The sequence below is a fragment of the Phyllobates terribilis genome, unplaced genomic scaffold (genome assembly GCF_046119375.1).
Source record: "Phyllobates terribilis strain yellow unplaced genomic scaffold, ASM4611937v1 Scaffold_2__4_contigs__length_985480577, whole genome shotgun sequence".
NCBI lineage: Eukaryota > Metazoa > Chordata > Amphibia > Anura > Dendrobatidae > Phyllobates > Phyllobates terribilis.
The window spans coordinates 484256404-484273534 of record NW_027362762.1 but is presented as its reverse complement, the minus strand read 5'-3'; positions in this window follow the sequence as shown (position 1 = coordinate 484273534).

Genomic DNA, 17131 nt, shown 5'->3' with positions numbered 1-17131 from the left:
GACCCACAATAATTACTGTATGCCTCTGCAATTGTTAGCATGCTTTATGATTTGGGGCCCACTTAGGGGCGGACACGGACAGCTTGGGCTACCTCTGCAAGAAATGTGTCTGGGCCCCCCTCCTTTTATGGTGACAAAGCTACATATATATATGTATACAGTATATATGTATACAGCCACATATATATATATATCTTAAATAGTCTCCTTTATTATGTACATTACTGTCCATTATTACACAGTGCCCTCTCTCGTTATGTACAGCACCATCCCTTACATATCAGATAATATAGCGCCAACTGTCTTTATTACATACCGTCCTCTCTTGTTAGAAATATAATGCAATGACGGCTGATGGAGCATGGGAAAACTTCTTTTCTGATGGAGGAGCTGACAGACCGGTCTTCTGGTCACTGGCTAGTCCATCAGCAGTCATTTTATAACAAGAGACGACTAGGTAATAAAAGAGGACACTGTGACTAAAACAAATAACAAGAATATACTATGTAAGGGACAGTACTGTACATAACAGCGGAGGAAGCTATATAATAAGAGACGACACCACATATAACTAGAGAGCCTAGTACGTAATAAGGGACAATGTTATACATAATAAAAGATGAAACTATGCAATTAAGGATGGCGCTATACATAATAAGTGAGTACACTATTTACTAAGGGACTATGCTATACATAATAAGGCTACATTCTTGTATCCATGTGTAGTGTCGTTGTGCTGCCCGCTTTTACAGACTCATTGAACATGTTCTATTCTGATCCTCAAAATCGGATCAGAACAGGACATTCTCTGACCCCACCAGATCTCATTCTCAGATCCATGATTTTCACAGATGTGTGAATGAACCCAGAAAACTCTACGAGTCCAGGTGCCATCCAATAAAAAAATCTGGCAGCACACGGACATTTCACACAAATGCCTAAGGGTTTTTACATATAAGATTATCACTCCAAGTCACACAGTGCAGATATAGAATAATATTTACATCCAGGAACTTATCGCTGACATCTCATCTGATTAGAGTCAGTTTCTGCTGCTTCCTCTCCACCTGGTCAGACCTTCATGTCAACATCTCCCAGTCATGACTCGTCTTCTCATGATGATCGCCACAGCCCTAAAAATAACAAGGTCACATATATTGCATATATATATTTGTCTCCCCCGCACTGCGCCCCTGAATACAGATATGTACCCCATCATTAATATACTATTAGCCACGCACCAATCAAAATATATCCATCATTGTCCTCTCCCCCACCCCAATCATTGTCATCTTACCCACCTCCATCATTATCATCTCCCCCACCTTCATCATTGTCATCTTCTCCACCTCCATCATTGTCATTTCTCCCACATCCATCATTGTCATCTCCCCACCTCCATCATTGTTATCTCTCCACCTTCATCATTGTCCTTTCTCCCACATTCATCTTTGTCTTCTCGCCCACCTCCATCATTGTCATCTCCCCCACCATCATCATTATCATCTGCCCCATCTACATCATTGTTCTCCCCCACCCCCATCATTGTTCTACCCATTCCCATCATTGCTCTCCCCCAACTCCATCATTGTTCTCCCTATCATTGTTCTCCCCCACCTCCATCATTGCTCTCCCCTGCCTCCATCATTGTTCTCCCCCACCCCATCATTGTTCTACCCATTCCCATCATTGCTCTCCCCACCTTCATCATTGCTCTCCCTTACCTACATCACTGTTCGCCCCCACCCCCTTCATTGTTGTCCCCATCCCCACCATTGCTCTCCCCCACCACCATAATTGTTCTCCCCCACCCCATCACTGTTCTCCCATCCCCATCATTTCTCTCCCCACCTTCATAATTGCTCTTCCCCACCTCCATCATTGTTCTCCCTCATCCCCATCATTTTCCTCTTCCCACCTTCATCATTGATCTCTCCAACCTCTATCATTGCTTTCCCCCACCTTCATCACTGCTCTCCTCCACCTCCATCATTGCTCTCCCCCACCTCCATCAATGCTCTCCCCACCTCCATAATTATTCTCCCCAATCATTGTTCTCCCTATCCCCATCATTGCTGTCCCCCACCTCCATCAATGCTCTCTCCACCTCCATAATTATTCTCCTCATTGTACTCCCCATCCCCATCATTGCTCTCCCTATCTCCATCATTGCTCTTCTCCACCTCCATCAATGCTCTCCCCACCTCCAGAATTATTCTCCTCATTGTTCTCCCCATCCCCATCATTGCCTTCCCCCACCTCGATCATTGTTCTCCCTCATCCCAGCATTGTCCTCTCCCCCACCTTTATCATTGTTTTCCCCCACTTTCATCGTTGCTCTCCTCACCTCCATCATTGCTCTCCCACACCCCATCATTATTCTTCCCCACCCCCATCATTGTACTCCCCATCCCCATCATTTATCTCCTCCACCTCCATCATTTTTCTCCCCCACGCCATCACTGTTCTCCCTATCCCCATCATTGCTCTTCCCCACCTCCATCATTGTTCTCCCTCATCCCTATCATTTTCCTCTCCCCACCTTCATCATTGCTCTCCCCCACCTCCATCATTGCTCTCCCCATCCCCATTATTGCTCTCCCCATCTTCGTTATTGCTTTCTCCCATGTCCATCATTGTTCTCCTAATCATTGTTCTCCCCATCATTGTTCTCCCCATCCCCATCATTGTTATCTCCCCATCCCCATCATTGTCTCCCCACCTCCATCATTGTTACCCCCCACCTCCATCATTGTCTCCCCCACCTCCATCATCATTGTTCTCCCTCATCCCTGTCATTGTCATCTCTCCATCCTCATCATTGTCTCCCCCACCTCCATCATTGTTCTCCCCCACCACCCCTCATTGTCCTGGACCTCTCACCAGTGTATTAGTAAAAAACAAGCAAAAAAACAACACTCACCTCTCAGCCTGTTCCCCCACAGCATCGTTGTTGCCGGCAACTTTCTCTCTGACACAGGTGCGCATTTCATGATGATGTCATCAAGCAGCGCATGCCTGTGTCAGGGACAAAGTGCTGGGCTGGAAGCAGAGGACGAATCCCTGCAGCTCCCTGCCTGCCACTCACGATGAGGGCAATCTGGCCATGGGCCTCCCGAAGCCTCGGGCTCCGAGAAGCAGGCCAGATTGCCCTCGTTATTATCCGCCCTGCAAGGGCCTCCCTCCACCTCCGGGCCCCGGCTGCATCGGCGGTATGTCCGTTCCTGGGTCCACAAATGTATTTCATCTCCCATGTGCTAATCCCCTAGCTAGCTACACCTCTGCTTTACCCTATTAGAGTTCATATGATTTTTAATTGAGGAATACATACTGCATGTTATGTAAGATTTCTATAATAGACATTGCTCTATGTTTTCATTTTTTTGTACTGCTCATGAACATTTTAACATTTTACGATTCTTTCAAAATTCTCACACTCCGCAAATGATTTTTGTCGTGACGTGCACATCAAATTGAAAAAACCCTACTATGATATCACACAACTGAAAATATTTAGATTATCACCAGCCACACCATACAATGCTCTACAAGGTTTTCTTAAAGTGAGTAAAAAATTTTCTTACTTTGGTAGGTTATCATTTACTGGTAAGGAATACACAGAAGTCCTACAATGCAATTTCTATTATTACATGAAAGATATGTTTTCATGTGCATATATTTGCTTCTACATATATAACCAACCAACTATTCATTTCTAAGAAAGCGGAAGTGCAAAAATTGTCCATTATGCAGAAATAATTATCACAGTTTACTTTTCTTGCAAGGGTTGAATCCAGTGAGTTGGATCCTAATAAACTGTATTCATACGCATAAACCACATTACCAGTAATGTCACCACCATTGTTGTTTATCCTATGTAAAACCCACTATGTCACCACTGCTAAGTTAAGTTGCTGACTGTTAAAGGTTGGGGATTCCGGCTTAAGCATCAGTTTAGTCTAGCAGCATAAAAGCACAGTGTGAAATTGGCTGGGATGAGGAGCTTACACCAAGCTCCAGCTATCTTAGCCGGCTTCAGGGCAGTGCTTACAAGCTCAGAAAGAAAGATCATGTAAGCACTGTGTCACGATTCCTCCCCTCAGTGTGTAAGATAGGGAAAGGGGAAAGTAGGAGCAGTGTGGATATAAAGAAATTTTAAAATACATAAGCTTTATTAATTAATTAAAATCCTATAGATATAAAATTGCTCATGCATCTGTAGATGCATATAAGGTAACCACCTACTAGTTGTAAAAGTGGTACCCACTAATAGATCTGGCTGGATGTAGTGTAGGGCAAATTTTGGGACACCTCAGTCTAGTCCCTCTAATGTAGGAACGAGGTTATATATATATGTGATATCCACATTTCTCCTACTTTCCCCTTTCCCTATCTTACATGACTATTTTGGTGGTGCACACCTGTGGATATAGATCTGATGAGAATAGACCATTCTTTTGACTCCCCTCAGTGTGTCATGGGCACAGTGAGTGACAGCTCAGTCAACCAATCAGGTGCAGGGGCATGCTGAGCTGTCAATGTGTTGATAGACTGCTCAGTCGTCGAATCCAGTGCATGGGCGTGCTGAGCTGTCAGTGTGTTGATAGACAGCTCAGTCATCCAATCCAGTGCAGGGGTGTGCTGAGCTGTCGGCACTTTGATTGACACCTCAGCCGCCAAATCCGAGACTGGGAGGTGCTGAGCTTCTTGCAGGTGTTCCCTGTTTCTAAATAATTACCTTGCTACTTGGCTGAGTTCTCAGCCCCAAATCTCTGCCAATCGTAGCATTCGCTCCATTGTGCTGTTTGCCTAGTTTTCTGTTCTCTGTTCATTGATCTATTGCTGCCTGACATTGGACCTCGTTCTGACCATCCGTTTATTCAACCTCTTTGCTCTGATGCGCTATTTTCCTCATATTCTGACCTTGGACCGTGACCTGACTTTGCCTTTGTCTTTTTCCTTTTGCTTACTACGTGCTCTCTTGGCATCTGACCTAGGAACCTTGACTAATGGGCCTCACGGCTTGTCTGTAAGAGGTGACTAGTGTTACTCACTGCTAGAGATGAGCGTTGTTCTACTCGAACTGTTCGCCAATCTCAAATTCGAGCTGTTTTGGGCGGTGTTCGAGCCGTTCGGCGAACACGAACAATTTGAGAAAAATTCGGCTGTTCGAGGTTATGTTCGATAACTGTTCGTGCACCAAAATCATAACTGGATTTTTTCTCAGTAATGATGAAAATTAATGTTAATACGCAGTTTGAGTGTACAGCGGGGTGGGGGGAGGGGCAGGGGATGGATCTCTGCAGGAACAATGAAGATCTCCATTTTTTTTTCTCTTTCCCGCATTTACAGTGGGGAGGTGCAATCTGTCAGCCTATCAGCAGCGCACACACGGAGCGAAGTGCTTTTTTTCACACAAGCAAGGGCATGTGTCATTGGCAGTGTATGTCACATGTCCTTGCCCTATAAGACCAAGCCATTTTCCCCGTCGCCACCATTTTCTCACTGCTGCAGCTGCGTGTTAGACGGCACCGCTGTTGCTGTGTGCGCTATACCTTGTTAATTTCAAGCCAATTTTCGCACAAATCTACAGATAGCTTGGGAGTAGGGAATAGTTGTGATTGCAGTCCTTTTAAGGACTAGGTTACAGCATTTCCTACGACTTTTATCAGGCAGGTCTGTGCTCTTAAATAGATAGGTTGTGGGAGTAAAGACTAATTGTAATTGGAGTCCTTTTCAGGACTAGGTTACATCAGTTCCTATCAGTTTTTGCCAGGCAGGTCTGTGCCAGTGCTGTGCAAGTTTTTTTCACAGCATTTGGCTGAATCTAGCAAAGCTAATCCTTTTTGGCCTATTGCAGAGTGTGTTAGTCAGTGGAGTAGCCTATCTGTGTTGCAAGATATACCACCTGTGTATAGAATACCAATTTTTTTACTGCACCTAGTGAAGTAAAATCTTTTGGGCATAGCATCATTCTATTAGTCCATCTATACTGACCTCCATCAGGTTGCAAACTGAATCTAATTTTTTTCTGCATCTAGCTCTGAAAAAATATTTGGCCTTCTAGCAGTGTGTCGGACTTTCTTTATTAGTCCATCTATACTGACCTCCATCAGGTTGCAAATTCAAAATAATTTTTATCTGCATCTACAGTACCTCTGAAAAAATATTTGGGCTTCTAGCTGTGTGTGGGACTTGTTGTATTAGTCCATCTATACTGACCTCCATCAGGTTGCAAACTGAATATATTTTTTTCTGCATCTACCTCTGAAAAAATATTGGGCTTCTAGCTGTGTGTGGGACTTGTTGTATTAGTCCATCTATACTGACCTCCATCAGGTTGCAAACTGAATATATTTTTTTCTGCATCTACCTCTGAAAAAATATTGGGCTTCTAGCTGTGTGTGGGACTTGTTGTATTAGTCCATCTATACTGACCTCCATCAGGTTGCAAACTGAATATAATTTTTTTCTGCATCTAGCTCTGAAAAAATATTTGGCCTTCTAGCAGTGAGTCGGACTTTCTCTATTAGTCCATCTATACTGACCTCCATCAGGTTGCAAATTCAAAATAATTTTTATCTGCATCTACAGTACCTCTGAAAAAATATTTGGGCTTCTAGCTGTGTGTGGGACTTGTTGTATTAGTCCATCTATACTAACCTCCATCAGGTTGCAAACTGAATATATTTTTTTCTGCATCTACCTCTGAAAAAATATTGGGCTTCTAGCTGTGTGTGGGACTTGTTGTATTAGTCCATCTATACTGACCTCCATCAGGTTGCAAACTGAATATATTTTTTTCTGCATCTACCTCTGAAAAAATATTGGGCTTCTAGCTGTGTGTGGGACTTGTTGTATTAGTCCATCTATACTGACCTCCATCAGGTTGCAAACTGAATATAATTTTTTTTTGCATCTAGCTCTGAAAAAATATTTGGCCTTCTAGTAGTGTGTCGGACTTTCTCTATTAGTCCATCTATACTGACCTCCATCAGGTTGCAAATTAAAAATAATTTTTATCTGCATCTACAGTACCTCTGAAAAAATATTTGGCCTTCTAGCAGTGTGTCGGACTTTCTCTATTAGTCCATCTATACTGACCTCCATCAGGTTGCAAATTCAAAATAATTTTTATCTGCATCTACAGTACCTCTGAAAAAATATTTGGGCTTCTAGCTGTGTGTGGGACTTGTTGTATTAGTCCATCTATACTGACCTCCATCAGGTTGCAAACTGAATATATTTTTTTCTGCATCTACCTCTGAAAAAATATTGGGCTTCTAGCTGTGTGTGGGTCTTGTTCTATTAATCCATCTATACAGACCTCCATCAGGTTGCAAACTGAATATAATTTTTTTCTGCATCTAGCTCTGAAAAAATATTTGGCCTTCTAGCAGTGTGTCGGACTTTCTCTATTAGTCCATCTATACTGACCTCCATCAGGTTGCAAATTCAAAATAATTTTTATCTGCATCTACAGTACCTCTGAAAAAATATTTGGGCTTCTAGCTGTGTGTGGGACTTGTTGTATTAGTCCATCTATACTGACCTCCATCAGGTTGCAAACTGAATATATTTTTTTCTGCATCTACCTCTGAAAAAATATTGGGCTTCTAGCTGTGTGTGGGACTTGTTGTATTAGTCCATCTATACTGACCTCCATCAGGTTGCAAACTGAATATATTTTTTTCTGCATCTACCTCTGAAAAATATTGGGCTTCTAGCTGTGTGTGGGACTTGTTGTATTAGTCCATCTATACTGACCTCCATCAGGTTGCAAACTGAATATAATTATTTTCTGCATCTAGCTCTGAAAAAATATTTGGCCTTCTAGTAGTGTGTCGGACTTTCTCTATTAGTCCATCTATACTGACCTCCATCAGGTTGCAAATTAAAAATAATTTTTATCTGCATCTACAGTACCTCTGAAAAAATATTTGGCCTTCTAGCAGTGTGTCGGACATTCTCTATTAGTCCATCTATACTGACCTCCATCAGGTTGCAAATTCAAAATAATTTTTATCTGCATCTACAGTACCTCTGAAAAAATATTTGGGCTTCTAGCTGTGTGTGGGACTTGTTGTATTAGTCCATCTATACTGACCTCCATCAGGTTGCAAACTGAATATATTTTTTTCTGCATCTACCTCTGAAAAAATATTGGGCTTCTAGCTGTGTGTGGGACTTGTTGTATTAGTCCATCTATACTGACCTCCATCAGGTTGCAAACTGAATATATTTTTTTCTGCATCTACCTCTGAAAAAATATTGGGCTTCTAGCTGTGTGTGGGACTTGTTGTATTAGTCCATCTATACTGACCTCCATCAGGTTGCAAATTGAATATAATTTTTTTCTGCATCTAACCCAGCCAATAGTTTTGGCCTAATACCATAGTTTGGCCACTCAGCTCTGCTCGGTTACCATCCATTGTTTTTTTGTGCAAACAACTCCAGAGTTGTGAATTAGTTAACCACCAAAATGAGTGGAAAAAGGCCTGCTGCTGGTGGAAAGGGGAATAGGCGTGTTGGGAAGGGGAAAAAAGGTTGTGTCCGTGGGGTAGGTGTTAAAGCAACAGTAACATCTGCAGAAGAAAGACCATCTTCCAGCCAAACTAAAATGTCTACTTCTTTTAGCGGACAATGTGATAAGATCCCTTTCTTACGGCCACGCCAATCGCTACAAATTCCAGATGAGGCACAAAAACAGCAGGTGCTTCAACGGATATTAAGTGCTCCTTTAAGTGGGCTCTCCTCCACATCAACTTCAACATCACAAATACTCCAGTCCTCAAAGGTGTCACCCAAATCGCACTTGCTTCCTCACAGCTCCCAAATCTCCAGCTGCCCGTCTGAGTATGAGGTAGAACAGATGGTTGAGTCTGCAGAGCTGTTTACTCATACTATAGCCTGGGAATCAGAGGTCGACTCCAGCGCTTCTGTGAATCCAGACGAGGAAATGATCTGCACTGATGCCCAGAATCTTTATGAGTCGGATCCAGGACCAGACGCAGAAGGTTCTGACCATAATGTAGACCCTCATTCCCAAACTGTAACTCCTGTTGGTGGAGACAATGAGGAAGACGATGATAAGACTCAAATACCTGATTGGAGCGACAACTTTAGTTTTTTGTCAGGGCAGGAACAGGTTGGCTCTGAGGACGACGGGTGTGATAACACACAGGGTGATGATGATGAGGTTGGAGATCCCACTTACTGTCAACCCACAGTCAGCCAAGAGATGAGGTCAGCAGAGGAGGTGGAGGAAGATGCTAGTGACGACGAGGTCAGGTTGCGCCTTCCTGGACAGAGACGTAGTACTGGAAGCACGTTAACAACTGCATCCTCAAACACAACTCTGCCTCTCACCACAAGTCGTGGTGGCTCTTCAGGTCGCATGGGTGCTAAGCCTTGCATAGCCTGGGCATTTTTTCAGATCGATAAAGATGACCCAACTCGTGTTATCTGTAACATTTGTCAGCAAAAGCTAAGTAGAGGCCAAAAAATACATAGTTTGAGTACTTCATGCATGAACCGGCACATGGACATGAAGCATAAGTTGCAGTGGGAAGCTCAGTGTGCTACAATGCGGCCTAGCCGGCCGGGACAACCACCGTCTGCCATATCTTGTGCATCCGTGGCCTCTTCATCCTCTGTGACTGGGGGGACAGCAGTCACACCTGTTTTGGGGCGCAGACCTGCCACCTCTTTACCCGCAACAGCCAGCGTGATTGGCAGGTCATCATTTTCTTTGGAGGTGGTAACACCAGCTGGTGTTGAGCGCTGTCCGACATCGATAGCACCACCTTTGGATCAAGGCAACCTAACATGTCCGCCTGCATCTTCCTCACAGACCGGCAGTTTGCCGGGGACACCCTTATCAACCCCGTCTAAGCACAATAGCCAGCCCTCGGTTCCTCAGATGTGGACAAGTAAAAGACCATTTCCTCCTAGCCATGAGAAAGCTAAGAGGTTGAATTTCACCATCTGCAAGCTCTTGGCTACAGAAATGCTGCCTTTCCGCCTGGTGGACACAGAGGATTTTCGAGACCTTATGTCCGTCGCAGTGCCCCAGTACCAGATGCCCAGTCGGCACTACTTCTCAAAGAAAGGTGTGCCTGCGCTCCACCAGCATGTCGCACACAACATCACCGCTTCTTTGAGAAACTCTGTGTGTGACAGGGTGCATTTCACCACAGACACTTGGACGAGTAGGCATGGACAGGGGCGTTACATGTCGCTGACTGGGCACTGGGTAACTATGGTGACAGCAGGACAAGGGGCTGCTGTCCAAGTCTTGCCGTCCCTGCGAGTTGTGCGTCAATCCTCTTTATGTCAAAGTTCCTCCACTGCTTCTGCCTCCTCAACCTCCTCTCGGTCTTCCACCTGCACCCAAAGCCTGTCTGGTCATGCCACAAGCTTTCTAACTGCGCAGAAGGGATCCTGCACACCTCCTTACTATGCTGGCAGTAGGGCTCAACGTCATCAGGCGGTTTTTACTTTGAAATGTCTGGGAAATGTGAGTCACACAGCTGAGGAGTTGTGGTCAGCTCTGGAGAACCAATTTCATGAATGGTTGTCTCCACTGGACCTGAAACCAGGGAAGGCCGTGTGCGACAATGCTGCAAACCTGGGTGCGGCCCTTCGCCGGGGCAATGTCACACACGTGCCTTGTATGGCTCACGTGTTGAACCTGGTTGTCCAGCAATTTTTAGCCCACTATCCCAGACTAGATGGCCTTCTGCAGAGGGCACGGTCGCTGTGTGCTCACTTCCGCCGTTCGCATCCCGCAGCTCAGCGACTTACATCTCTACAGAAGTCGTTGGGCCTGCCACTTCACCGGCTAAAATGCGATGTGCCTACCCGGTGGAATTCAACTCTGCACATGTTGCAGCGACTGTGGCAGCACCGACAAGCCCTGGTGCAATACGTTCTGACGTATAGCCTGGGCCAACGAGATTCAGAGGTGGGGCAAATCACGCTGGAGGAGTGGTCTCAGATCAGGGACCTATGCACCCTTCTGCACAGTTTTGAAATGGCGACGAAGATGTTTAGTGCTGACGATGCCATTATCAGCATGACTATTCCGGTGATTTACATGCTGGAGCACATGTTAAACAGAATTCGGAGTCAGGTGGTGGCACAAGAGGAGGTGGAGGAAGTAGAGGAGGAGGAGTTGTATGCGGAAGGGCTAACATCTGCAAGGTCCAGACGGTCGGCAGCACCAAGGCGGCAGGCATGTGAGGGTGGGGGAGATGGTTTTACCAGGGCGCATGGTAGCAGCCAAACTAGTGAGGAAGGTGCAGGAGCCCAGGAAGAAGTGGAGGACGAACTGATGGAAGACTCATCAGATGAGGGAGACCTTGATCACATTTCTGTTGTGCGAGGTTGGGGGGAGAGGACAGAGGAAGGAAGCATGATTGTTACCTCGCCACCAACACAACAGGGACTTGTTGCTCCTGGATGCGCAACACACATGAGTGCCTTCTTGCTGCACTACCTGCAACATGACCCTCGAATTGTGAGAATTAGAAATAATCCTGACTACTGGGTTGCCACACTGTTAGATCCCCGGTACAAAAGTAAATTTGCAGAAATTATTCCTGCCATAGAAAGGGATGCACGCATGCAGGAGTATCAGCAGAGACTGTTGCAGAATCTTACATGTGCTTTTCCACAAAATACCAGTGGTGCACGTAGTGAATCTCACAGTTCCAACTTGCCAACCGTGGGACCGTCAAGTGTTCAGCACTCAAACCGTAACAGAACCACAGTATCTGCTGGTAACATCAATTTTGCGGAATCATTTCACCACTTTTTTAGCCCATCCTTTGCAAGGCCACAGGAGACAAGAAGTCTGACACATAGTCAACGCCTAGAGACGATGGTACAGGAGTATCTCCAAGTAAACATTGAAGCCACGACTGTGTCACTGGACCCTTGCTCTTTTTGGGCTTCCAATCTGGATAAATGGCCGGAGCTAGCCACTTACGCCTTGGAGATCTTGTCATGCCCCGCAGCCAGCGTTCTGTCTGAACGTGTGTTCAGCGCTGCTGGTGGTGTGCTGACAGATAAGCGCACGCGGCTCTCCACTGATAATGTAGACAGACTCACGTTCATAAAGATGAACAAATCATGGATCCGAAACGACTTTTCTACCCCTGTGTCATCCTGGGGAGAGTAAAAGCTTGATGATTGGTTAAAATCACCCTACCAACCGTTTTAAGCTTTCAAATTACTAATCATGTTTATCTGTATCTTGACTGGAAAATAATTTGGGCTTTGTAGCAGTGTGCAGCACTGATCCTATTAGGCCATCTATAATAAGCTCCACCAGATTTAAAATTAAAAATAATTTTTAGCTGCATCTAGCCCGGAAAATAATTTTGGGGCTCCGAGATGCGCAAGACACATAAGTGCCTTCTTGCTGCACTACCTGCAGCATGACCCTCATATTGTCAGAATTCGAAGTAATCATGACTACTGGGTTGCCACACTCTTAGATCCCCCAAACTTTTCGATCAACCTTTTCATTTTAATAAAGACCAAAAAAAATGGTCATTTTTGAAATTATAAGCATTAGCAGGTTGTTAGAAACTGAAATCAAACAGTTTTCAACTCAAAACTTTATTGTAGGTGATGTTACATTTTCACATAGGACCCCTTGTTCGAAAGGAGCTTCTGAACTCTCTCGTCCATTGAATTTGTCAGGTTTTGGATGGTTTCTGCTTCAATTGTTTTGCATGAGGACAGAATACCCTCCCAGAGCTGTTGCTTAGATGTGAACTGCCTCCCGCCATCATAGACACTCCTTTTAATGATGCTCCAAAGGTTCTGAATGGGGTAGAGGTCAGGGGAGCATGGGGGTCACACCATAAGTTTGTCCCCTTTTATGCCCATATCAGCCAGAGATGCAGATGTTTTATGTGCAGCATGAGATGGTGCATTATCATGCAGAAAAATGATCTTGCTGTGAAATACACGGTTCTTCTTCTTGAACCATGGCAGGAAGTGCTGTTTGAGAAAATCCACATACATTATGGAGTTCATCTTTAGCGCCTTCAGGGATCCTAAAGGGGCCGACAATCTCTCTCCCCATGATTCCAGCCCAAAACATTACTCCACCTCCTCCTTGTTGGCGCTGTAGCCGTGTTTGCGTGGGGTGTCCATCAACCAGCCATCCTCCACTCCATCCATCTGGACCATCGAGCGCTGCACGGCACTCATCCGTGAACAAAACAGTTTTGAAATCAGTCTTCATGTAATGTTTGGCCCACTGGAGCCGTTTCTGCTTGTGTGAAGTGGATAGAGGAGGTCGACAGGATGGCGTATGCACAGCTGCAAACCTCTGAAGGACCCTGCATCTTGTTGTTCGGGGGACGTTGGAGGCACCAGCAGCTTCAAAAACTTGTCTGCTGCTATGACAAGGCTTTCTTGCCACTGCTCTTTTAACTAGTGTTGAGCCACCCCCGTAGTGTTCGAGTTCGGTTCGGTTCGTCGAACACCCGTGTGTTCGCCGAACTGTTCGTCGAACTGTTCGTCGAACACCTTCGAACACCGTTAAAACCAATGGCAGGCAAACAAAAACACATAGAAACACATAGAAAACACCTTCAAAGGTGTCCAAAAGCTGACAAACTGCTCAGAAGACACAACTAACACATGGAAAAGTGACAAGTACATATAGTCATGCGAAAAGAAAAGAGGTGGAGGAGTAAAAGGAGGGGGAGACACAGATATAGGCATGTCATGCCCTTCTAAAATCCAAAAAGTGAGAAGCCGAGACGGCCAGTCCGCTCCTGCCCGTGCCACCTCCGTGTCGCCGGGTTTGTGCCAGAGCCGCGGTGAACCCTGACGGCCAGCCCCCCTCTCCCAATACTGGTGCCTGTCCGCTGGTGGGTCGAGAGAGCCCCCCTGTGGTGGAGGCAGCTCTAAGCTTTTTAATTTAAATTGTCCCTCTAATTTGAATGAATACACTTTAAATCCATTTACAAGGATCTATTGGAGGGCAAGTCTCATGCCAGCAGCCGCGTAATTCCAGCTCCAGTAGCGTCCACTAAAGCTGCTGCAGTTAAAAAGCTTTTATAAGGATCGAGCTCGGCTGTCCACCGCAAGGCATCCTAGTGCCAGTCCCAGCCCCTATGCCTTGGGGTGCCTCCTGATGCTCTTCACTAAGTATCCCGTGGTCCCGAAGCATTTCCTTTGAAAAAATTAAGTGTCCAAACTACAGGTGGTGTAGCTTGCTTAACAGCCGGGATAATCCGCTGACTAGCAGACACAGCTACTAGGCACAAGGTATTTCCTGGGCTAGATGCAGTTAAAAATTTGTAAGTAGATACTTTCGTTGGATGCTGAGAAAGCATTCCATAGAGTCTCCTGGTACGCCATATATGATTCTCTTAAAAAGCTTGGGGTAGGGGTCTAGGGGACCCTTTTATAGCCAAAATCACGGCCCTGTATCACAATACGTCACCTAGGCTGAAGATAAATGGAACTGTAGCACCGAGGGCTCGGTTGCTACAGACGTATTGCACCTCACCCAGAGGTGTGATATCTCACTCTCAGATAAGGATGGAGTGTGGATCAGGACCCGACACCTGCATGCATTACACCACATTGCCGTGGGGCAGGGCGACCAATATGCCCCTGAGATGGGCACGACAGTCCCTGTCCCTGGCTGGAGTGGGGGGAGGGAACACTGAGGAAGGGGAACCCTGCAGTGCAGGAGCAGGGAGGAAGCAGTTCCTGGGTGCATTGAGAAGGGAGTATAAAAGGTGGGCACCATCTTAGTTCAGTGCAGAGAAGTCTGAGCAGAAGTGGCAGGGAGCAGGGGCTCTGCATGAGCTCTGCTCCGGAGGCGGGCCTAGTAACAGAGGCCCAGGCCTGCAAGACGGAGAAGGAAGGAAGAGGAGCGGAGAAGGCTCCAGGAACGAGGAATGAAGGGATCCCAGGGGTGCGGACGGGTGAGTCGCCACCGCACGCCCGAATCCACCTGCGTGGAGGGGTCAGGCCAAAGGGGGAGACCGGTCCCCGAACTAGTGGAGGCAGGAAACGACCCTCAGCTAGAAACCGGAGGCTCTGACATTTTATGTGGCGCAGCCCCTTGCTCCACCCGCTAGGAAGGCACCACATAGGGTCAGGGAAACTGGCGCCAAGTTTACCAAGAGGAGGCCCGAGGCAGCCGGACAGAAGTGTTGGTAAGAAAGGCCAGACAAAGGACACACAAAGGGGGTCCTGTGAAGCGCTCCAAAGTTATCTGGGAGTTGTCTGAGCCCCTCACCTGGTGAGCACAGTACGACGTGGGCAGCCGTTACCTGCAGACGTGGTCTGGATAATAAGAACTGTGAGTAAAGGCCCTGAACTGCATCACTGACTCCGTGTCGTTACTGCTGCTGCCCTGCACCATCACCCCCATCCTCCGCATACACTGCCCTGAGGCTATACTCCTCCCGTGGGGAGTTATGCTACGCTCTGCTGCACCCACAACACCAGCCTTAGCGGTCTGCCCTGTAGCGGCGGTTCACTCTGACCGCAATCCACGGGTGGCGTAGTCGGACATTTAAACATCAAAACCACATAAATAGTTCCTCCACTGGTTTGACCGCCCTGAGCCACGGAACCGGATCGCCGCCACGAAGACTACAACCACCAGCATCCACCAAAAAGGGTCCGGCTCCGGGTGTCCCAAGGCCCAGGGGGTGCGTCAGAACATTTTCATCACCTTTCACAATCACCAATGGGACAAGGCAGGGATGTCCTCTGTCCCCTCTCTTATACATCCTAGTGACGGAGCACCTGCTCTCATCAATTCGCCATAACCCCAATATTAGGTGGATTGAGGTGGGAGGCACCGAGTACAAGTGCTCTCTATTTGCTGATGATGTCCTAGTATATATCACTCAATCACATATATCCATCCCTGCTGTTATGGCTGAAATAGATCACTTTGTTACATGGTAAAATTTTAAAATCAATGCAGCGAAGTCTGAGGCCCTCGATGTCTCCCTCCCTAAATCCATATAGGATTCCATCCAGTCCAACTTTCCCTTTGCCTGGCCCTCACAGGGTATCAAATACTTAGGAATTCCTATTCATAGAGACCTCTCCCATCTATGTTATCTTAATTTTGGGCCCTTTATTGAACAATTCCATACAGACCACGGTTGGCAATTTAGAACTGTAAGATTCACTACGTGAACCACTGGTGTTTTGTGGAAAAGCACATGTACACCGCGTTCCAAATTATTATGCAAAAAGTGTTTAGGAGTGATAAGGGAAGAATTTGTTTGTTTGTCAGTTAAACTCATTGATGGTGATGTGTGTCAGGGCTCTTTATATCACTGTAAGCAATTGCAGACACCTGTGCTAATTAGTTTGGCAGGTGTGTCCAATGAAAGGCAAGACTACTTAAGAAGGCTCTCTCACATTATTAAGCAGCCTACATTTTCTGCCAAAATGGGAAAGAAAAAGGATGTGTCGGCTGCTGAGAAGCAACAAATTGTGGAGTGTTTAGGTCAAGGCATGACTACAATCAACATTGTGCGATGATCAGGATGAAGTGTCTTGGCAATCAAGAAGTATGTAGCTGATTCACAGTACACACGTGTGCGTGCTGATAAGGGCAAATTGAGGACTCTTTCCTACAGGCAATTACGTCAGGTTGAAACAGCAGCGGCAAAAAAGCCTTGTCATAGCAGCAGACAAGTTTTTGAAGCTGCTTGTGCCTCCAACGTCCCCCGAACAACAAGATGCAGGGTCCTTCAGAGGTTTGCAGCTGTGCATATGCCATCCTGTCGACCTCCTCTATCCACTTCACACAAGCACAAACGGCTCCAGTGGGCCAAACATTACATGAAGACTGATTTCAAAACTGTTTTGTTCACGGATGAGTGCCGTGCAGCGCTCGATGGTCCAGATGAATGGAGTGGAGGATGGCTGGTTGATGGACACCCCACGCAAACACGGCTACAGCGCCAACAAGGAGGAGGTGGAGTAATGTTTTGGGCTGGAATCATGGGGAGAGAGATTGTCGGCCCCTTTAGGATCCCTGAAGGCGCTAAAGATGAACTCCATAATGTATGTGGATTTTCTCAAACAGCACTTCCTGCCATGGTTCAAGAAGAAGAACCGT